Source organism: Aythya fuligula, chromosome 2 (assembly GCF_009819795.1).
Source record: "Aythya fuligula isolate bAytFul2 chromosome 2, bAytFul2.pri, whole genome shotgun sequence".
Classification (NCBI taxonomy): domain Eukaryota; kingdom Metazoa; phylum Chordata; class Aves; order Anseriformes; family Anatidae; genus Aythya; species Aythya fuligula.
The window spans coordinates 37,627,048-37,651,817 of record NC_045560.1 but is presented as its reverse complement, the minus strand read 5'-3'; the positions used below and the strand labels follow the sequence as shown (position 1 = coordinate 37,651,817).

At 37.0% G+C, this 24,770-nt stretch overlaps 1 protein-coding gene across 1 annotated transcript in view; it reads right to left on the bottom strand.

Annotated features, from left to right (window-relative positions):
• PLCL2 (phospholipase C like 2) overlaps positions 1-24,770 on the bottom strand; it is a 98,918-nt gene that overhangs the window by 43,307 nt on the left and 30,841 nt on the right. The gene's annotated exons all lie outside the window — the stretch shown is intronic.

Genomic DNA, 24,770 nt, shown 5'->3' with positions numbered 1-24,770 from the left:
GGAGGGAACTGTCTGAGAGGACTGAAGGTTAACCAGTTCCAAAGATGATGCACATCCTTAGAAAGAACTTGAATGGAAAATGCAAGACCTGGTCAGAAAGGGAAGCAAAAGTGGTTCACCTTTGCTCTTAAAACAATGGAAGAACCCTGAGTCCTTAGTCTACTAGAAAAGCCTTCATAGAAAACTGAATATATAAGCCGTTGAACAGACAAAAAATTAAGAAGGAAAATAATGTCATTTAGCTCGTTCTATCTGCTGTTTACATTGATTTAAACAAGTGCAAGTAAGTCAATAACACATCATTTAAGTATAATCAAATTCTTGAGAAAGAACAGAACTTAGAACTGTTTGTTTCCATTATCTGCATCTCTTTTCATAATAAAAAATGCTGCGATTTTCTAAAGGTTGTGTGTACTGACAAGAAACTCCAACTGACTTTTACTCTGAAGTATTTTCATGAAATTATCTTTTTATGATAGATACCCTATTTAGAAATGTTATTATATTCCAGTTTCACTCAAAAAATGACTTTTCCAGATTTGTACAACAAGAACATTGATTTTCCCTCTAATAGGTTTCCACTTGAAGTATGTCCCAGTGCAAATTAGCATCACTTATATAGCAGAAAGGGAAGGAAAAGAAAACTTTTAATGACTGCAATGCTGAACAGATGTTCAAATAAAAACCATTCAAGAGAGAATGTATTTTCAGTTCAGGTCACGTATACTGTATGTTTAAATTCACTGAATTAAAATTGTACAATTCTGTTTTTATAATTTAGTTCATAAGCACCGAAAAGCTTGTAACTGAAAACAATGATTAGTAAAGTAGACTTAATATTTGTGGTTCCATGTTTGGAAAAATCAATCAACATCCAATTCCTGCACCTTTAATGACAGCAGAATCTGCTTCAGGCAACTTCTTAAGAGTCTTGTAAAATTAATAACCCTACAAAGGACTGTTTTATTTCTAACTCCAGACCAAATCCCTGCAATGGACATCACACAGGACTGACCCTTGGAATCTCAATACATGTAGTTTGGACATTAAGATTGCTTTCAGACAAAGGCAAGTTTCCTTAATGAAAAAAAAAAATTAGAAATGCGATTTTTCACAGAATCACAGAATTTTCTAGGTTGGAAGAGACCTCAAGGTCATCGAGTCCAACCTCCAACCTAACGCTAACAGCCCTCCACTAAACCATATCCCTAAGCTCTACATCTAAGCGTCTTTTGAAGACCTCCAGGGATGGTGACTCCACCACTTCCCTGGGCAGCCTGTTCCAGTGTTTTGTTCACAAAAGTTTTAGTTCTACTTAAGCCTACCTTATCTACATAGTTAACCTAAAGAAACAGAAAAGGACAGCTCCATAGACATGATCAGTGAAGCTCCTGTCCAGTCCTGTCCAGGCCTTGGTATGAAGTATGCTGAAACTGCGTAGTGCTCCAGATTTCTCAGTCACAGGTATCATCCCTGAACCCTTCAGTGAGAGATGAAGGATAACATTGGGATATAAGAAACATCAAGGCTTGTGAAGTATTTCCTTGCTTGACCATGATCAGTACTTTCAAACAGAAGGAAGGTCTACGCCTTTCTCTATGATGAGGGTTGTGTCTGATCCAAGACACCAAATGGCAAGGGAGAAAAAAGATCTGCTATTTCTTGATGCCATCTGATCTAAATAGGTCTAGCTCAAGGAACACCCATCCCCATACAGCTTCCTAAAGACTGAATTGGGGCGTGCATATATGTATTAGAGAAATAATTCAATCTACTACCTGTAAGACTACTTTGTTTGCCTACCAGACAAATCTGAGGCCACTTCAATGGTATTGTATGTTTCTGAAGGGCAAGGCAATTTCCCCACTTGGGAAAGCCTGATGGCACTCTCTGAATGTGACGACAATGAAGACAATTTTTAAAATACACTGCTGAGATTCTCACTGCTCTGAACTCCAGAACACTGATCATAAGAGAGCCCCCATCCTAAGAGACATGACAGTCACAATCAATCTGCACAAACAAAAAAACTTAAAGGATATTTTCCCTGAGACACTGCCCAGAACTATCCACTGAATAAGTGACTGTCCAGAGAAACATAAACTCTCTCTCATAAGCTGAAAATGCAATTGCAAAGTGTGTGCATACACTGTATTTAACAGGTTTGTGAGCCTCAGAGATACAGTCTGGCATGAAAAAGGAGACGTATTCTGCTATATGACATGCCAGATTTCTTATTGAAAGTGGGGTGGCAATCATGAACTGGATCTGGTCTCTCATGGCCTTAGGTCTGACTGAAATCATAAAGCCTGACAAATCAGCAAATTGCATGTATCTGAAAACACAGGAGTGACTGGTCAGCATTCACAGGACTTGCAGTGTTCTCAATATTGTTCATGATGCTTCAATTGAGACTGCCTCTAGACTGTGGATGCATAATTCTGTCCACTGCACAAAGTACACTTTTTGTACAGAAACAGAGTCATTCTAGGATCTCTCACACAACAAAGAGCATGTCAATCTTCAGAGTATAATGGGTATTGTCATCACAAAGCAGGACCTAAAGACTGCATGTTCTTCAAAAGGCTTTACCATCAAAACCAAAACAACCACAGCACCAATACATCTCCAAAAACACGTGCCACATCCATTGTCACCTGCCCCAAACAGAGCAGACCAGAAATAAAACTGGTACAAGAAACGGCACAAAGAGTTTAGTTTATCCAGGAGTTGTGCCTACAGGAAGCAAAATATCCAGCAGTTTAAAGGCCAGAAATAACCCCAGCTGACATCTACGGCACTTAGAGACAACAGGAGAAAAAGGCTTAAGAGAGCACACAGGGAAGAGACTCTTGTTTAAAGAGTCTCTCCATGGTAACTTTTATTGCGATTATTTCTCCCATGGTAGAAACAAAGAACTGCTTATGTGACTACGAAAGCACAACTTACAAAAAAAGAATTAGCCAGAAATTCAGGTGTTGCTCAGTATAGCACCATTTAAAATGTTTTGGAGTGAAATTTACAGAGCCAAAGCAGCCCCCAACCCACACAGGGTGGGAGGTGAAGGGCTTGCAGCCGGAGCTCCAAGGGAGCACCAGGCTGTGCAGTAGGATCCTCACATCCCACTGTTGGCTTCTGAGGGGGGTGTCTGCAATCCCACTGCTCCACAACTCACACAGCTACCCGCGGTTTTGATGTGGTAGTTATGCTACCTGGGATTTTAAGATGAAGGCCTCTGTCTGCATTTAGGCTGCTGAGGTACTCCTACTGGTACAGAGAAGAAACAATGCTAACAAGAGGAAGTGGTAGAATGACACATTTTTGGAGCACTCGTCCGGGAAGTGAAAGTTCCTGGTATCAATACTCTACAAACATCTCACTTGGTGACTCCAGAAGTGAACTGTACGAGCAGCCCATGCAGTCGGGACCAGAACACCGCACACAGGGAGGAATGGCCACCTCCCTTGTTTATGCTTCACCCACACAACGTTTCCGTTTGTGGTTATGCACCAGCAGTTCAGCAGAAGCACAGAAGGCAGCTCCAACCCAGTCTTGAGATCATTCACCCAGCACACGAGGAGCTGCAGGTCTGAAAATCCTCAGGCAGGAGGGACTGGAGCCCAAGCACTCTGCGCAGGTGAGTGCTCTGCCAACCAAGTGACTGCATAAAAAACAGCACAAGCACCTCTCACCCAAACCCAGCACCTCCCTGCAGGCTTTTTGACTGGGGCTGAGCTTCAACAGCATGTGAAGAAACCCCTGCACACTGTGGCACTGACAGCACAGAGTGTTCAGGAGCCACAGTCCCCCAAATGCCTAGTTAATTAATCCCAAACAGGCTCAGATGCCGAACCATTTGGCTTAGCAGAGATGGCAATGTGCATACAAGAGCAGTAACAAGACTGCAAGCACTTACAGTGTCTAGATAGCTTAGACACAAAACATTTTTTGCATTAAGTTCTGAATGAAGTAAAATCTTTGTGGCAATATTTGGAACAATTACATGTGAGCAGGTGAGAACACAGGCCTTGGCACGGTTTGCTGGTTTGGTTTGGTTTTAAATCACACTATTATTTCATGACATCTAACATATATGCTGTTTTAGAAGTAATTTAATGACATCTATACTAAGAGTTGTAACCCAATTCATCACTTTATGATAGGCACAGAGAATCTAATGATCTTCACAATGAACATACAGGGAACTGTTCTTCTCACATTTTATATAACTCATCGATGGCTTGTTTTTATAGCTTATGTGATGCTTAAGTGGCCCATTCGAGTGTGAAAACTGCCCGTCTTCTTCAAATGCAATTCAGCAGCAATTGCAAAATCACCTAGCCTGTAATATAAGCCTACTTCAGGAAGTGGTTAGCTTAAAAAACAAATAAATAGAAGCCTTGCTTATTTAAGATTTCTAAGCATTTTTCTTCAGAGCTGTGCAAAGCAGAAAACTCCGAATTTTATAGATTTTATTTATACTAGAGGATGCACCCACGTGTGTCCGTATATGGCTACATATATTTCAACGAAAACCCACAAATATTTAAGGCAATATTTTGAAACATTCAATTTCTACATGCATTTTAATAAGAAATACTGTAATATCAGTAATTCATTCTTTTCTAAGTTTTCGCTTGTGGTTTTAGAGATATAAATACAGACATAGACAGCAAATCAGTTACAAATACAACATCAGTTTCATATTATCGTTCTCTTTTCATTGCAAAAATATTTAGAGTTTTCTTCAAAAAAGATTCTTCAACCAATATGGCAATAATAAACATACTCATTTATTTTTGCAAACACACAAAAAATAAATCTTTATTATGTATTGATTGCCTATGTACAGCTGCCAGCTCATTCCAGAACATAACATGGAGCATTATAAAAGAAGCTAAGGAAGTTTTTGTGTGTGAGTCTGTAGAAAAAGAAGGAAAAAAAAGGAACTGGCAACTAAAATCAGAAACTTTACACCTCTGTTACACAAAATCTAGCACTGATTTCAAAAGTTACATACAGCTAGAGGCAAAGTGAGAGGTGTATTTTCTGATTCCAAATGTGTTAGTGCTAATGGAAAGATAACTTATGTAAAATACTTGTGTTAAAAATTATGTATGTATCTTCTCAAGTTAATGCTTCCACCTTATTGCAGGCCAACAATATTCCCCTGAAACTCATCTGAAATATGGACTACATCTACAAATACTTACATAAATAGCATGAAGGAAAAAGGAAAGTTTATTTGGAAATTACAGTTAAATTATTTTGGTTTTAAGTTACGGTGTTCCTAATCCCTGGTTTAAAATTCTGGTTCTGATGAAGGCAACAGGGCATGGCATTCTATCTTTTCCAAATGAAAAATATATAGAATTACTTTTTCATTTTATTGCTAATTATACGATTAAAACCACAAGGAATTTCTTTTGAAAGTGATAAAAAGCTAAACATCACACACAGTCACACATACATATTAATGGCACTGGACCAAGTGAGGTCATGAATTAGTTTTAACAGTATAGAAAAAAAAAGCATATAAAAACGAGCCAATGAATTAAACTACATTTAATTGAAAAATATGAGAGTAGCACTTCTTCCAAGTATGTCTACAGACCAATGCAGACTAAAATTTTATTCCTTGGGAGTTCTTCAGTACAAAGGACACATGTGCTTAGTTTTGCTGAAACAACACATTGCCTTTGAAGCACTAGCTAAAGCTTTTTCACATTATATATATATCCATAACTTCCATGAATAGCTATATGTACGTGTTTTATGTGCCCTGTATAGGAAATGTACAAAAATGCCATTTTAGTAAATGCATGCTATGACTTCTGATCGCCTTTTTTTTTGCATTTGAGATTATATAAATTCTGGTTTTAAACTCGTTCACATCAAGAAGTTTAGGAATGTTTAAAAACTATAGCCTAAGAAAAAATTGATGGAAATGTAACAGTATATTCTAAATCCAAATTTAGCTGAAACAAGAATCTTTGATCAGTCTCCAATAGTTTTTTTACATACGTCTGTAAGACTACTGTATATTTAGTACTATTTTCAAGTTAAAAAGTAAGCACGTTATAGTGCTTTAACACAGCTGTCTAAAGCTTGCAGAGCATGTGAAAATCAAAATAAGAAAAAACTCTCCAAGTAATTAACAGTTCAGCTGACAGAATCCCAAACACTTCAGAAACAGCATATATTAATTCACATCGAGTACAATAGCTTCTGAATTGAATTGTAGCTCCTGCTTAATGGCACACAGCACTCAACAGTTGTATTTAAGACAAAGTAAAGAATGTTCAACTGAAATAATAGGCATTTGGGGGGAGACAAAACATCAGCTATTTTGAAAACACTGGGCCTCCCACTCATCGCGAATCACTATATTTGAGCTCAGCATTTAAATATTTTTCCAAACTTGCATTCATGTCATGGCTGCTATTTGCAGAAGTCTTTTAAGAGAACTGTATTTTTTCAGCATGTGGTGGGTTGACCCCAGCTGGACCCAGTACGCAATGTTAGAAGCAACAATGAGAGGCAAAGAAAAATAGGAAGATTAGCTGCACAAGTAACAAATCATTAGATTTTTGTTTTCTGTTACTAAAGGAAATCTGTTATTGAAGGAAATCTTACTTTAATCTTCAAACAAAAATGATCTATATTCAGATTATTACAGCTAAGCCAATGGCTTAACACCAACAAGAAGGGGAGGTTATGTCTCACCCAGTGTTGGTATTCCTTCTTCAAACCCCAAATTAATTTTCTCTGCCCTGTCTCTTCCTCATCCTGCCCCAGTTGCACCTTCTGTCTCTCCACCCCAGCTCCTTAGGCCAGCATCAGTGCTTGTCTGACAGACAGTGTGTGAATTCACTTCACTAGCTCTGGAAACAAAAAAAAAAATCCCTTTTTTGGTTATTTTAGTGTTCTGCAGCTTTAGGGAGCTGAAACAATTTGCCATGTGAACAGTTAAGTATCAGAGCTGGATCAAAGTAACAACTAGAAAGAGAGAAATGAATAAAAATGGAAGCGAAGAACAAAGTCGCACTTATCAAGAGATTAATTTGGTTAAAATTAATGCACTTGAAACTGTTCAGTTGAAATGAGATCCTACATGACATGATAACATAACGTCGAGTCATCAGGGAAAACAAAATCTCTCATCTCGGTCCACCTCACAGAATGGACATCAAAAATCTCATAAACCTAATGAACATAAAGGCAAGGCATGAGAAAGAACAAACCTCACCACCATAAAATAACAGAATTGAGGCTCTCAGGGCTCCTATGGCTCATTTAGTTCTGCTTCACTCCCAGAAAATGGGACACCAGAAAATTATGATTATATTATATATTATGTGAGAGAGATCTCTACTACACTATCTATTAGAGAGTGCAGAGAAGAATGGTAGCCTGCATTGCCCTAGTTTCTTCCAGAGCAGATGATTTAACTCTTTAAGACTGACTGTGATGAGCAGGAAAATAACAGGATATGGTTTTGCAAATGAAGTCTAGGCTAAGGATTTCCTCGGAAAACTTCTTACAGAACAGTTTATCTAGTCATTTCATCAGCTCATCAAAAGTATACACTTTTTTTTTTTCTTTTTTTTTTTTTGGGGGGGGGTGCTGTCTTACGTATTCTTTAGGTTCTTCAACATTCAGATGCTCTCCCAGCATGTCACCAGGGAGCTCGCTGGGAACTGCTGCTAGGAGGAAGACACTTCATCCTCAAAGATCCCCGAAACGCTCACACACACACATGCTGGCACTTGTTCTTCTCTCTCAGGTGTTAAAGCTGACACAGGCTGAACAGGGTAGGAGAACGTCCTAACTCCAGCGGTCAGTCTAGCTATAGCAGCGTGAGCATATTTCGTGTTTTGAAATGTTAAATATATTATATTGGTAACTGTTGGTACTGCAAGTCGTATTGGTGAGTTCTATATAGAGAACTAGAGAAGTGATTACAGCTTACCCTGTAAAGGTTTTGCAGTTAAATGACAGAACAGTGATTACACTGAGCGCTCCTGTTCCTCCCAGTTTTCAACAGGCATTTTGAAGTTTTAATTCTGATCCTTAGTTTTAACCACAACAGAGACTATGTACCAAAATAGTTCAGCCATCTCTTCACAGGGCTATGTACTTAGCAGAAAAAGGCATGCCTGATCTCCTGAGGATCCATGAATTAGCTTTTTAAAAACAAAACATTAAATCAAAGTGGCATTTCACTATATATTAATTCAGCACACATAAATCCATTCCAGATGTTTCTCAAAAGAAAGTAAACAGTTTGATATTGCTTACTCGGCTGAAAATAAAGTTGTAACTACTTATGCTATGTTTGATTTTGACTGGTAGCATTTATAAATTTAAAAAATCAGCTGTAACAACTAAATCTCCATTCTGAAATTTTATGCTGCCAAGTGTGTTTGCCTTTAAGCAGCAACTGCTGTAACTCAGAGAAACGTGGTTCCATTTATAAAGTAATATACATAATGAGAATATTGTATTTGAATATTAAAATATGGTAGTAAAAACGACATTCAAACACCACTGAGGCATTCTTTCATATGTAAGAACATCCAGTAAGCACATATTTATGGTGTTAAAATAAGGGGTCATTTGGTTTCAGAGGTTAACTTACAGCACTGGTGAGAAGGGGAAAGAGAAGAGAAGTCTGATCTCAAAAGAAAATAAATAAGAAGCATCAAAGGAAACTGCCTACACTGCCGTGAGCACTGAGAAAGCCAAAGACCGAGTTATGCTTGGCATGAAAGCCTAAGTTTTAATTCATTGAATCAGTTACAGTTCAGGTTTCTGGGTAGCACCTCCAATGGAGCAAAACAGGAATTTAGTTGTCAGAAACTGAGTAAAAGCAAAGCATGTATGCTTTAGATCCAGACAAACAATATTTTAACCCAACTCATATAAACTACAATAATTATTTATGAAAACCAGGTACATGTACTGTTCAGTCCTAAACTGTGATAGAGGAGACTATACTGACAGAAGGCTGTTAAAAATGACTTAGTGGCATGAAAAGGAAAACCACAGTCAATTAATTAGAAAGTATTTAAGTCTCCTAATGTCTCATCTAAGAAGAAATTACACTTAGAATATGCCAAACAGACCATTTAAAATACTGTATTAAAATGGATGTTTGTTATAAGCATTTATTTTTTCAGACATTGATGATCAGGAAAAGGAATAATAGTTTCTAGATGCTTTTAGCTTCAAGAATAACTGAAGATGACAAAATTGACACTCAGATGAATATACTGGAGGAATCTATTGACCAAGCTGGCTCAACAGGGTTCAGTAAGACTCACGAATGAAGAAGCCCCTGAGTCTTCGCTGTCATCCTTTAAAAAAAAAAACCAAGACACTCTTCCTGCACACATGTACAACAATTTAAAATGTGAGGGGTTTCACTTTCAGTTCTTCTATGTTTTAAATACCCAATACTACGACTAAGATTCTTTTTCATGAACATTTTAATCAAGACCTATCGACAAGATTTAATATGCAGAACAGCAGAGCAATCATTTTGCAGATGAATCTCAGATTTTTTCAAGTATTCATAGCTGCAAGTCAGTTCTGCTGCTAGAAAGCACAGCATTTTTCAGTTTCTTGTTTCAGGCATAAACAACAATTTGCTTGAATTGGCAAAATAAGTAACTTCTGTAACGCAGCTGTCAGGCTTCACAGTTTAAGGCAAAAATGCAGAAAGTTGGTGACTTATAAAGATAACACAATAATCACATTTAAGATTTCTGTGATTTCGGATAAAGCACAGGCTGTGCAGAAAGGCACCTCACCTCTCTTCGCTGCTCCTCTTGAGCATCAGAGAGGAAAATGAAGGAGGACCAGCAAGAGGTGCTTGTGAGATCATTGGCTCAATCCCCCATGCCTCTTCCTACTCCTGTTGGTAACACCTCCTCAGCATCTTTACCAAAGTTTATCACAGATGTGATTGTTGTTGTTGCTGGGTGGTTTGTTTTTCTGGTGTGTTGGTGTTGTTTTTTAACCAACTTTCCTACTTAGAAAGCTCAGATTCTATCCTATCTAACTCACAACCCACAAGGAAATTTCTGTACAGATTTGTGCAAACACAATGCGTTGACCAAAAGTTAAAGATTACTGCTTTTACATTACTTCCAGACAAAGAAAGATGTATTAAGTGAGGCTTCAGAAAATTTGGCAATGGTGCAAAAAAACAAGACTCACTGAAGATATTTTGAAAAATGAAGGTAGGGGTGGCAGTCCTCTGTTCACAAATTCAGGAAAGTGTTGAATAAGTTAAAGAACAACTTAATTAAACTATCTCTGAAGAATCTAACTTTTAATTACTAAAAGTAACATGATTGCATGTTATGTAGTATGGTATATTCTACCCCGTTTTTTGATATAATTTAAAATGGTAGAATTGAAGAACACAAAGAGGGAATCTTTCTGAGGGGTCACGCTGAAGGTCATTTTCAATCCCAAGAGGGAAATTATTTTCAGTGAGATCTGGTGTGCTAAGGCCTTTCTGCACTTTTTTTTTTTTCATAAAATCACCCTTCTTTTACATATAACAATAGATAATTGTACTCCATTTCCTTTGAATTCAGAAGTTAAGGAGTAGAAAAAGAACTATGCCAAACAAGTTAATTGCAATTAACTGTATGAAGTTTTATTTTATGAACATCATCATTGTATTTCTTCAGGTTCCCATGTTCTGTAGGTCATCCAGGGATAAGAAAGACATTAGGATAAGCCACCTGACAAAAAGTAGTTTACAAAGTGTGTATTTGAAGAGTGTCATTGCTATTACTTTATGATACAATTTAAGTTACATCAATCTAAGTAGTAAGTAGAAAATATTATGGAAAATAACATGTTACTCCACGCAGGCAAGATTCATGTTTTTTTCAATTTTGCAAATGCAGCCAACAAGCGAAAATAGTGTTTCTTATAAACTACTGATTTAGTCATACACCAGAAGAGTATGCTGCCTCTACCCTGCTGTTAAGTAGTCTACATGATCTTCCCTTACCTGTCATAAACTTAGGATCACAAAAAATGTGCAGTAGACTGACCATGTCATAGCAATGTAATTTAAAGGACTGAATTTTTCTATGCATCCATACATTTCATCCCACCATCCCACTCAGCACAAGATTATGGACTAAATCACACCATTTCCCCTTCACTCATTTGGCAAAAGATTCATTTCTACCTGTACTGCCAACTCATACATTTTTCCCAAATTTCAATCCAAGTGTCATCTGCTATCCTGGAAAGCTCTTGGTGTCCCTTCCTGTCACTCAGTGTTTTCCAAGATAAAAAAGCTAAGTAAAATTATTCCTTAAGGGTTACTTCATCCAAGTACCACATTCAAGTTGAAGAGGAATAAAATGTAGACTGTTTTTCTTCTAAAAATGATCGTTATTTCTGCCCTACAGCTTCCTATTCTTCAACTGATTTGCTTCATTGTAGTGATTGATGAACAGTGTCTTCAGACCAGCTTCTTGACTAATGTTAATTGGACAAATTTCATAAGGTAATTCTAAAGAAAGAGCCGGAACTTCACAAGCTCTGTTGTTCTGCTTCTGTGGTTTGAGGCAACTCGAGCTACTTTTTGTCAGAGAAGAGAGCGACCATTACCAACATTAACTCTTCAATGACATAAACAGTTCATGTACATAAGACAGTATTATATTAAGTATAAAACTTGAAACTTTTTAAAACGTAATACTTGCTAAACAGGGGAAGATTGTCTTGCAAATTCTTCAAGTTGCTACTTCAGACACATTACTTAGAAGAAAATGATAACTGAACAGAGATAATTAACACTCTATTTTTAAGACACAGAATTCTAATATTTTTCGTCAAATTCTTAAGGTTACCATTGCTCAGTCATCACACAAGTAGAGAAGACACGAACCCAAGTGCCTTTGCTAATCAGATACTGCTGCTTCTATGTGTTCTCCTCATCGATTTTCAGATGTATGTAATTCACAGTTGTCGAATAATTATAGGAAATTCTCATTCTGAACATTACATCAATGTCTTTTTCCCCCTTAACTCTGTTCTTTAATTATTCATAAGTTACAATCACTTAGAAAAGAACAGAGAACTATAAATAATACAAGATGTCTGTAACAGAAAGAGACATGAGAGACTGCAAAAAAACAAACACTATAAAGCATTTGTTTACCCTAAGCCAACAAACAATAAGCAAGGCATACATTCTTTAGATTTTTAATTTATATAAATGTTTATAATTTTGACAAAGCAAACTTACTAAGTCATCTGTATGTTTTACCAAACAATTGCAATTAAACATACAAATGACCAGGTGTAACAGTTTTCTCCAAACTTTTGCCACTTTAACAGCTTTTTTTTTTTTAATAGTTTGCTACAAGTGTATGTGGAGAGGAATGTTGAATAAACATCACTGCAGCATGCTACAGTTTCGAGCAGTTAAAGGATGCAAGATTCAAGAGCAAATACCCTGAAGCCAATGATTTCTGAAATCCCATGTATAACAGATGCATCTTAGCAAACAGCTCATGATCTTAACACAAATTCTCAGTGTGGGTTAGAATTCTAGCACTTGGGAGGATGAGAAAGTATGCATGAATTTCAAAAATCTTAGAATAAAGTTATAAGCCTTCTAGATGCGGAGGAGGGCTATGGATCCAGTATGCACTCAGACTTCAGCATAATATGGCAGGTAAAATAATTCTACTTTGAATTTTCAGAGCTCATTATAGTTAACCACTTGGTATCAGCAATGATGAAAATAGGTAATACCGTAATTGTGTTCTGCTGAGGAAAAGTTAATTACTAGGAAAATAGGACTCTATTTTTTAAATCACTATGACGTACTAGGGAAATATCATCAATCTTTCATTAAAATATTCACACACAGTACCTCAGTAAACCTTATGTAGCATTCTGAATACTCTACACATCACAAATGCTCAAGAAGTTACATCATAGTGTATAAAATTTTACTCATACAGAGTCAAAAACTGAAGTCCAATCACAGAAGCAAAACAATTTCCCATTCAGTTACTTCAGGTTTAATTAATGTCTTCTCCCTGTGAAACAAAGGCTTCCACTGATTCTGCTTACAGTCTGAGGAATATCCCTGCCTTCTGAGTCCAGCTCTGTCCCCCACCATGACAGCCCATCTGCTTAAACCATTTGGAAAAAATGAGCATGCCTTTGATGGTCAAGAGGAGGATGAAGAATTTAAATAATGTTTAGAAACTATATTCATTTTCCTTATCTCAACCTTGCAACTCCCCGCAATGCAGTCTTACAGTGCTTAAGTGACTTTGTGATTAAGAGGTATTTTGTTCTTGTTTGATTTATCAGAAACTAGAGCTCTCCCATTTTAAAATGTCTTCTCCCTTACTCTCCCAGCTTCCTACATTCAACTGTTCGTTTTTTATTTTGTTGTATTTACTAATTTAAAAAAAAAAAAATCAATATTTGACATACCATGAATTCAAACATATTTTACATTTCATTAATTCATATTTCACTATATCAAAATTATGTATGAATTGAACATTCCACTTCAGCATTGAAGAATTTGTGCAAAAAATGTTTTACTTTCCTGCTTCATTGATAGAAGATTAATATTCTTAATCAGAATTGAAAATAAATCACAGTAACCACTTTCATACATAAAGCATATGTAATCAATATGTGGTAGCGAGTATATTTAGATTACATTTGAAAGTTTGCCCATAGAGTGGACAGAAACATAAAGAAAATCCCAGCTGTAAACAACACCTGTCTACCAAAAAAAAAGTACTAGAATGGATATAATTATATCTGCAAATGGATACCAAGCTTACTCCTCTCAATAGTTAAATTATGCTAGCAAAAGAAGCCTGCTGTGCGGTTTCTCATCTTCCCTAAAAATAGAGCTGCCCCCCATGTCACCTATACCAATAAATCTAGCAAATGTGAGACAAGAGCTCAGTATTAGTACTTTTATTTGAACCCCAAGAATAAAGGCAACCATTCAAGTGCTAAAATAAAAAATAAAATAAAAAATGAAGGAACTGGCTGGCCAATCTTTTTTATCACAGGATTTTGACTGTCAGTATAGTTTAGAAGGAAAGAACAATAAGTAGCATGACTATTTCACTGATGTTTCTAACTTCTCATTTAATATACGTTGAAAGCCTATTTCAGTAACTTGTCCTATGCTCCAACCCTGTTTAAATCATTTACCAAATACAGGATACCTAAAAACATGCTTCTTTTTGTACATAAAATAGCAATTGATCTATGAATTCACTTTGAAGTTAAAAGTTTTACAATTTTTTTTCTTGATCTTTGCTCCAGAAGTGATAGAGCAAGGAGGGCACAAAGGCCAAAAACATTGCTTAGTCTAAAATGTACGGCACATTCAGATAACTGTGTCTGGCCATATGACAAGTAATATGAAGAAATTACCATATTATTAGCAATTTTTATTTTAAAGGACCAGTGCTTTTATTTTCCTGTACATCTTGACTCAATACGGTAAATATTCTTTAGATATTATAAAATCCAGATTCATGACATCGTCCAATTTTACTTTTCTTACATACTAAAACAATTCTTTTGGCTTCTCTTATGCCTCTAGTCTGTAGTATACACACCCCATTTTCCAAACTGAATGCAGTTAAATTTATATAGAGGAATTCCAACACTGAAATGGATTTCTCCCATATTTAATGATTTCTAAATTTAAACAATTAAAGGGATAGAAAACCAAACCAAAAGAAGAAACACTCACTGTTATAGCAGCTTCAGGCAATTCTGTACACTTCAGTATATTTGAACAATATGTAGAGAACTATAGAGGTAAATTCCCCCAGGCGCTGTACTCTCCACTCCTGGAATGCAGCCACCTGCGACGTTACGAACTGGACAGTGCACAAAGCACCAACACGTACTGAAAATACAGATTTCCATTGACTAGGCTTTCCTGCCTTGAGTCATCAAAATAGAGCTTTAAAAATCATTTTACGGAAATATTTTGTTAGTTGGTACCAAAGAAGTAACTGAGAGGTAGACTCTTTCACCAGATGTGGGATGTTAATGGCTTGTCTAAGAACAAGGGGTACTAATGTCCTATCCGTGTAACTGGAGCATCCTATTATGTAAACTGTCATGCATGCCTGGAAAAAATACCTCTGAATATAAAGAGACTCCAGGTTTGGTTCTTCCACTGTCAACAAGGACAAAGACAACTTAGTAACTAGAATTTTCCTTCCTCTTTAGGATAGTTCTAGATCAGATCTTTTTGGAGAGCTAAAAAACATACCATTATAGAATACTTTTAGGGCAAAACTGTTTAAAAACATTTCTAACACTTGTGGAACAAATGGAGAACAGGGAGAAACAACACAAATAAATGATTATCTTTTTTAAAAATATATAAAAATTGCATTAGTGAAAGAAAGACTTGTAATACTAGTAAAATACTAGTAAAAAAAAAAAAAATTATTAGCAGTTGTTGGCAACTGCAGTTTTCTTTGCTGTATATCCATCTGAAGTACTTCCCATGTTGTCAATGACTTTGAGAAACTAAACACAGAATTACATGCAAAAGTGCTGTTATCAATAAGATAAAGGTTTTAATAATAATCATTATGGGACAACATTATTTAAAAAAAAACTTTGATGGAACCCTTTAATTACACAGCCTAAGATACACTTCCTTATTTTAGCCGTTTGAACTCGTAGGAACAGGAAACAACTAACCTTACAATAAAAAGTGCACAAATTTTACAGATTTGAAAAAATCAGCAACAATTTGGTCCTAGCCTATTACATGGGATTATTTACTTAAGCGGTTTTTAAAGAACAGCTGCAGTCGCATGCATTATATCATAAAGGACTCACTCTGAGCACAGTAATTTATTATAAATACCCTTCATTTCCTGCAGGTCCCATCCAGCATGGTATTATTTCCAGAATGTTAAGGAGCCCAACCATCAGAAACCCTTGTTAAATGGTCCGTACGCAAATACAGCAGAAATATTCCAGTTTACTTAGATCCTTTTACTCTTTCCCCTACAGCAATATTTAAACACTCTCACAATGGCATTTAGTTACAATATAAACTACTTCTTAAAAGCAGGCTGCGGGTTTACAAGAAGGAAATCACAGCAGAGAAAGTTTCATGAGGATAAAAGTGATTGAGATAGGAGCAGACTGTTTCCAGGGCTACCAATGAACCATACATTATGTTTTAGATGGTTTCCTAGGAAAATAATCCTACAGATCGCATCATCTCTGTGTGTCTTTTTATGTATCCTCCTTCTAACTTTAGATTTCATTTCTTGATTTCAACTAAATCTGATAAAAGAGTAGGTCTAAAGATGTCCAGGCTGCACAAGTTTTGGAAAACCAGGAAGCCAGCAAGAAAAAAAGAATCAATAGCATTATGACTGTAAAGAAAAGCTTAAATCACGAGTTCAGACCTCCACAGATCCCCTAGCCAACCAACAAGACACAACCCTACTGGAGATCATCTTCCATTAACCTTGTGGCAGATGCAATTGACTCCAAAAAGGAGAAAAGATCCTGCTGTTTCCCGCAATGTCCCATCTTCCAGGGGCAAGTAAAACTTTACCCCAAAGAACAATTTCTCCCCTTCATTTTTTCATTCTGTCTTCACCTAAAGGAGAGGGACTTAAGTCCCTTGAACCTAAATACCTGAGCCTAAATACCTGAACCTAAATTTCCTTACTGCCTGTCATTCAGAACTCCTCAGCAGACATTAGAGCACTGCCAAGAACTCCTGAGGGCTCCATAAGAAAAACAAAAGCTTGCTGTATGTATCCCATCTATTTATCACACCCTGCTCCAAGAAGGGCAGATGTACAATACATGCCTCTTCAAAAACAAAGCTCTCTGCTGCTACAGAGACTGAGATTCATTATGTCCTCTAGGCAAGAAACCACACAGAGGCTTATCTCATCAGAGCATGGCCTGAGCCTTCCCCCAGAAGATACTGGTAATTTTAACAGAAAACGGGAAAGGTTTCAGAAAACACCTTAACCTTTGCCAGAATTCCTACTGTGGTAGACAGGTGTTGGGAATTGACGTAGTGCCTGAAGTGCTTAAAACCAGCCATGTACTATTCATCTTTTTCTACCAAGACCACTGTAAATTACAAAGTCATAAAACCCACTGGCCTTAGCAGGAGCTGACCGGTGATGGAAGGACAAAATGGAGTCGGAAAATTTTGTTTTGCGAAGACTTTCATCTACCTTGTGTTGGGATACCTGAATTACCCCACCAGATTTCAGAAGAGAATTCTTTGTGTTGATACAGTAAAGACTTCTGCAATCTATATTTATTTATTTTCTTAGAGGGGAATCACAGTAAGAGGTTGACTTAAGTATTCTGTAGACGTTACTACCAAGTGCCACAGGCTTTCTGCTAAAATCATACCAAAAGCCTCACGGTTTGCCAAGTTTTGTCAGTAACTGCCTGGCAGACCTACCTGCTATAACAGCAATTATCAAATGACAAGGTGACTATTACCTTCTTTGTTTTAGATCTTGGCCAATCGTGTAATGTAACACTATTTATTTTTATAATGAGCACAGAGAAAGAACAAGTAGACACCCTGTGTAGAACAAAGAGCCTGTGACCTAGAGCACAGAGAAGGGCTGACAGCAGTAGCCCTGGAAATACACACACGGTATGACACTGGACACCCAAAACATTTAACCACTCACCAGTGGTTAGTTAGTGTTAACCAAAGGAATGCAACCTTGGAAGCTGGGTAGCAACAGTTGTAAGGCTAAAAAGAACATATATGAAGACATGCAGAAAACTTGATCCAATGGAGAAGGAACAAGATGTCAAGCATGCCAACAAACACTAAGAAAATGATCCCACACAGATCTCAGAGTGAGAAGGAAAAGACACCAGCACCATACTCTGCCTGAAGAAGGACTCAAAGGCTGACAGCTTGCCTTGACACTTGCCCTCAACCCCTACTTTCACATCCATCTACTGGCACAGTGGAAGCACGACCACAGTATCAGAGAAAGGGGTAGATACTAGAAACCATGCGTAAAGACTTTAACAATATATAATTTGAACTGTGCTACTGTCCTAAAAGGACTAATAATAATTCTGTCCTGAGATAAGATTTTATGTAGAACAGCAATAAATTGTTGGCTTAGCATGTAAGGTGTGTCTCTAACTCATAATGATTTCCAGCGCAATAAACTGGTCAGAAGTCTGCAAACTGGATGAACGAATCGGTAGCACTTCCTTTCCCTTAATAATGACATACATAGATTGCTCATCTTCCCACGCCCAGGTAAATAACCTCATGATGCTTAGTAGCATATTTATGGTTACCTGATAGCTAGTAAAACTTAACAGTACACACCTGTTAAGAGTTTAAGTGACTGGCAAATTTGTTATATATAGACAAATAATCCTTTGTATTTTCCTTCTCTTATATACTGAGAACACTTAGTAACTGATAAATCTATAGGATAAATTCAGCAGCACCTGTTGTTCTGTATTTGCAGACCAAGAGGTCTGCAGACCTTACAACTGTAAACTAATGAATGATAACCAAAGAGCACAGTAGAGCACGCAGATTAGAAAAGACGTTAATCTTATACAACTTCCTTGTACTGAAGAACCCCAAAGTAGACTGAGAGCCCCAAACTAGACCAGTGTTGACCTACTAAAGGCAAGGATCACCTCCCATGACCTGCTGGGAACACTCGTCCTAATAGAGCCCAGGATACTGTTCAACTTTTTTGTTTGAATATGCATTGCTGACTCTTGGTCAGCTTCTTGTCTGCTAGGGCCATGAGGTCCCTCTTGGCAAAGAACGAACATTTTCTTGTTTTGTAGATAAGTGCTTTAAAGGAAATAACTAGCACAAAGATTGTTATGAAAAAAACAAAAAAAGTTAACAGAGTAGTGACATGTAAACTCATGATTTTTCACAGAATCACAAAATCACAGGATTTCTAGGTTGGAAGAGACCTCAAGATCATCGAGTTCAACCTCTGACCTAACACTAACAGTCCCCACTAAACCATATCCCTAAGCTCTACATCTAAATGTCTTTTGACGACTTCCAGGGATGGGGACTCCACCACTTCCCTGGGCAGCCTGTTCCAATGCCTAACGACCCTTTCAGTAAAGAAGTTCTTCCTAACATCTAACCTAAAACTCCCCTGGCGCAACTTAAGCCCATTCCCCCTCGTCCTGTCACCAGGCACGTGGGAGAACAGACCAACCCCCACCTCGCTACAGCCTCCCTTGAGGTACCTATTTTATCACATTCCAAAATTTTCTATTTGCTCATTTTAAACCCAATCCATTTTAAGAGCTTTCCTAAGTGAAGTAAGTGGAATGAAAATTAATTACACACACAGTTCATGTTGGCTACTCCCTATGATAGTTTTAGTACAATTTAGCAGTTTCGTGTGTTCTGAACAAACAAAGCAAAAATGCTATCCATTGCTACTTTATCCATTGTTAGGAACTCCTTTGCTTATTATTTAGTAGCCTGCTTCATTAGCCATTATCAGTCTCAGAGATGAAGCAGCTGAGTATATTAAACTTAGTAACACATATATTAAATAACAAACAAAAATAACCCTTTACAATTTAAATACAGGACAGTATATACAGCACAGGGGAAGGAAAAAACCCTTCTCTTCCATTACCCTAATTCTTACTGGAAAAATTGCTTTTCTGTCTAGACTATAAATCACTGTCATACTTTTAGGAAGTACAGCTGGCTATGGCTGTAATATTTAGACTAATAAACAGTATTACAAATTTCTTTATCTTCATAGGACCTCTACAGGACACCAAGATCCATAAAGCATTTTATTCTACCAAAATCAGAAACACAAGCATATACTTCTCTAAAATGATCGCTTGATTCACAGATCTTTCTATGGATTGTATAAATTACACAGAAAAGATAGTATTTGGACACAGTCTATCTACTGGTTAATGAGAAAGCACCAATAGAAGCACCAAAAGAAAATCATCCCAAACAATGCTACACATACCAGTTTACTGTTTAGCACATTAATTATGATAATAAACATTCTGAAAAGAGCTCAAGATAGTATCTTCTATTCCCTTTGAGCCTTAACAGTTATGGTATGGGGTTTTCTGGGGTTCTCTGGATCATTTCTAAGCAATACATAAAGTTTCATAAAGATTATGAAACACGGTTATTACATTGCCCCAAACTTTCTGGAGCAGCTATTGATTTTTGGAGCTCAAATTGCACTTGCTTCCATTGAGCCTCTTTAAGAGATCTCTTTTCTTGGCAGCTGGCAAATATCTGTCACTCCTCTCAGGAGGTGCTGAAGGTCAGGTACCCCAGGATGAACACTGACATCATCACATCCTCCACTGAAGCATTTTGGAGTATCTTCAACCTCACTCAAATCTTAGAGAACTGTAATCCCCGTTTAGTTCCTAACTAATGAACAGCTATGAAATTGCTATTAAAGCAATGCCATAACATCAATATTGTATTTCAAGATACATGAAAACATATCCAAAATTTTCTACTGCATTTAGCTGTTCAATATGCTGTTGTGAACATACCACAGCTACAGAATTATCATACTAGTTTTCTTCCCATATGCCAGATTGCAAAAATGATATACAGAGAAAATAAACACATTTTATGGATGTATGCAAGTATATTATTCACTGATTTGTGGAGCTTTGGCAGCTAAGAAGAAATATTTACACAGGCAACTTTCCTCCAGTTCTACACTATATAGTAATAGGCCTGTAATTCTGCTTGAGATTGAAGTAAATTACTACATCCAAAATCAGACTCTAGGTACATAATAACTTTATGAACAGCAAGTCTGCCACGCACACCCTTTTGTCACAGTTACAACTGAACAACGTACAGACTAGCAACACAAGACTCCTTACGAAGAACTGACAGACTTCTCACAACTCTGTGAATTCTGCAGTTTGGAGAAGTCATAAAAATGAGTAAGTGGATGGGAACTAATGCAAATGGCAAGACTGCACACACATCTGTCCTTGTCTGGTTCCAGAAACAAACCGAACAGCTGAAGCTGAAGGGTAAACAATGGTTAATTTGTTGGATGCTTCTCATTCAAAGATTTTAGTAAGTTTCAGGAAAATGTTCCAAATTCAGACTGTAACTCTAACTCACCGTATGGCATTAATTTGCTTTAACTTACTATGAATGTTGCACGTAGTCCAAAGTCTGAGGAAAATGGACAGGCTTATTTGCTGTCATCAAATAAAGAATGATAAATAATACGGAGAATATAAAGATAAGATTCAGGAGTATAAAACACAAGAGGCTCAATCATGTATTCTTTACCTCCCAGTCAGCTCCCTAACACATAGCAGCAGAGATGAGTAATATTTTTAATAGCTTTTTTTGTTCCTTTGGTTTCTTTGTATGTTGCCACAGCAAGCTAGTATTTATAGAATCTGTGACTTTCTGAAACTTGCTTTGCCTGGTAGCTTGATATGGTCATAACATTCACCTGGTTTTATGCATGTGTGTTTTTCTTTTAACTTAAAGACAGTATATAGATAAATGACTTCTGCAATCACAAACTAGTTTAAGGAATTTGATTCATTCGATTCCCTTTGAAGAATGACATTTCCTTCAGGAATGAACCACCCTCATTTTATTACAAAACACACAACATTGTTACACCTTTTTTATTTTATTATATTCTTATTCAATTATATTATTCACCGTTTGATAATTATGTTGCTGGTGTATGTATTTCCGAACTTCCTATTTTATTGAAATTAGAGGAGAATCAGGAAGTCTTCGTGACACAGGTTGGAATTCTTGATTTACTAGCAAAATTCCACTGAAGTATGTTTTGAAACCAAGCTGTACAGCAAGTAACTTTAAATATGCATTGCATGTCAAGAACTAAATAAGAATCCACAAGTCTGACTTTTTTGTACACGGAATAAAACCACACTGCTTTCTACAATTTCTATTTATAGCTCACCATGAAAATCCACTAAACAAAAGAAAAAGCATTTCAGGAGCTAAGGTAACCACAAGAGAAAGTCATTCTGTGATGTAGGCTATCCTACAAATCTTCAGCCAAAAGCCAGTGTTGATATTGTTCCCTTAAACTGCATGAACAAATACGAAGTGCTTGCAACACTATTCTGCTTACTGCTCAGGGTTCACAGCTGCAAGAGAGTGGGCGGGGAAGAAAGGAAATAAATACTTAAAATGAAGAATGACTTTGCTATTCTTTATTAGAAGTTATATTTACCAAAACTTTGCTAGACTATCAAACATTCAGCTGGCCATACTTATCCATATGGATTTTCCATGAAGGAAAAAATGAATTTATCATTTATCATAAATTTGAATTTATCATAAACTTGACCATTATATAATGTACCCAAATTCTGAAGAATTGAGACATGGACAGACTTATTCACCGGAACATTCCAGCATCACATAATTGGTTTCCACTGAAACATATAAAAGCACCACTTAAGGCTACTCTTCATATCACTTGCCTCTCCTAGATAAAATATTATATCCTCTTGACTTCTTCATCTAGAGGCCAACAGTGTCAAAGAACCTTGTGTTCTACAGCTCCTTTCATGTTATATGGTGGCAGAAGCAATTCTTCTAACAACTTAAATGGAATTCTTGCTAAAGAACTTCATTCATTCAATATGTCCTTATGGTAAAAATAGAAGGCATCATGATATAATGGTTCATAATTTGGGAGAATGCTCATGCCTTTTCATGCAAACCTACAAAAAAGTTTCAAATTGTATACTACCTCAAAGATTATTCTTGTTTTTCTATTTGGGTAATGCTGCTACTATAACCACTGTGATAGAACTAGTTTTAAATATATACAAAGTTACTGCATATTTTTACTTATTGCACTTAATGTAGACTTCGGGCCACTTTTTAGGCATGTTCACACATATAGAGGAAAAACAAACTGCTACAAACAATGTACAAATGTCCCTTTTAATACCTGCTTCTGAAAATTAGATTTACATAAACTTGACCTGCAAAGCAAATATAAGTAAAGTGTAATTTCTACAAAAATCAAAACTGTTGCAGCTGTTCAAAAACCACAGTACGAATAAAATCATAGCAGTAAAAAGAAATGGAAAAAGAACCAATGCCTAATTTACCTCTACTGTTCTTCCATCAGACCTTCTATAAGCCTTCGTTACTTGTTTATTTACCAGCTCTATAAACTTAACACTGTTGAGATTTCTAGTCTATCTCACATTAAAGTCTTTTTATGCCTCCAATATCCACTGCCTGTAATAATTTACTGCTGCATTCATATTTTTATGATAGGTGGCTGGCATTAAGTACTTCATGTCCCAAGCGTCAACATGCTTCAGTACTCAGAAATAAAAAATTGTTTTTGAATCTGTGTTCCATTTTGTAATCAAACTATGGCATGCGACTTGGCTTTAACTGCCTCTATTTCATTCCTCTGCTAAACTTTGCTAGAAACCGCATCAAAGGTTTCTGACAGAATATTCAATTCCAGATCTATCCATTACTTATTTGGCATCTTCAAATAATTTTGACTTCACACAAGATGTAGTGGAGAACAGGTCATGGACACATACAAATCTCTTTTATACAAAAAGAACTAATTCCTGTTGGCTGGCAACTTCCACTTTCCTTGTGCAGGTTACTTACCACTCAGAGCTATCATGGTAGCTCCAATACCACCACTTATTCACAAGCAAAGAAAGCATAAGCAAGAGAAAGAGCACAGCCACAAAGGTTTGGAGGACACCAGTTACTAGGGCAACCTCCAAGGTCACTGTCAGCTATTAGAATGAAAGATGTTTCAAAAGACTTCAATTTGTGTTAAAATTGCCAGTGCTGTGCATGAATGCAACCCACTGCACTGTATCAAAGGCATTGGAGCTGTAGCAACATTCGAAGAGAGCTCAAGTCCTAAAAAGCTCAGAGAGACTCCTCCTTAACAGAAGTGACAAAGGGGAAAACAAGGAGAAGCACTGTTGTCGACCCAGGCATGGCTGAACCCCACCTGCCACCACACCTTTGTTCATCCCCACATCCCAAAACTGCTGCAAGTCTACTTTCCGCTCACATCCCCAATCTCCCCAGCCATGCACATTCCTCTCCACTGCCCTCCTACCTTTTGTGGTTCCTCCCAGGCCCAGCAATACTCCTACAAACCTCACGTGAACCCAATTCCTTCCCTCTGGCACTCTCCTGAGGCAGCTTGCTGGATGGCCTTCAGCACGTGCTGCAGCTCACTTGGCATGCCAAATGACGACATGGTACTGCACAACAGGGCATCCACAACAGGACGAGACAGGAATGAACTTGCCCTGGTTTATCATAATGAAGGATAAACAGTGCCACTTTTCTTCACCCAGATGTAAATGTTTGTGAAATTTACAGAAACCGAGCTGTGCCTGAGACCGCTATCCTTCAGTTTTGTTTAGAAGAAATCAGCTAGTGGCAGGCAGATGCTGTAACGCTTTCTCAGGGAACTTGGCTAGAAAAATGACCTTATCCTACAACCATAATTTTTATAAACACAAGCGGGAATTTTGGGATTAAATTCCCATATCAGGGCAACTAGTTTATTATAGACCTCGTTATCTTTCAGCTATTATTTTTTACAAGAGGTGCAATCTTTCTGGGTCTCACAACGATTAAAGGGAAAACATATTAGACAAGAAACATATTTCAGCGT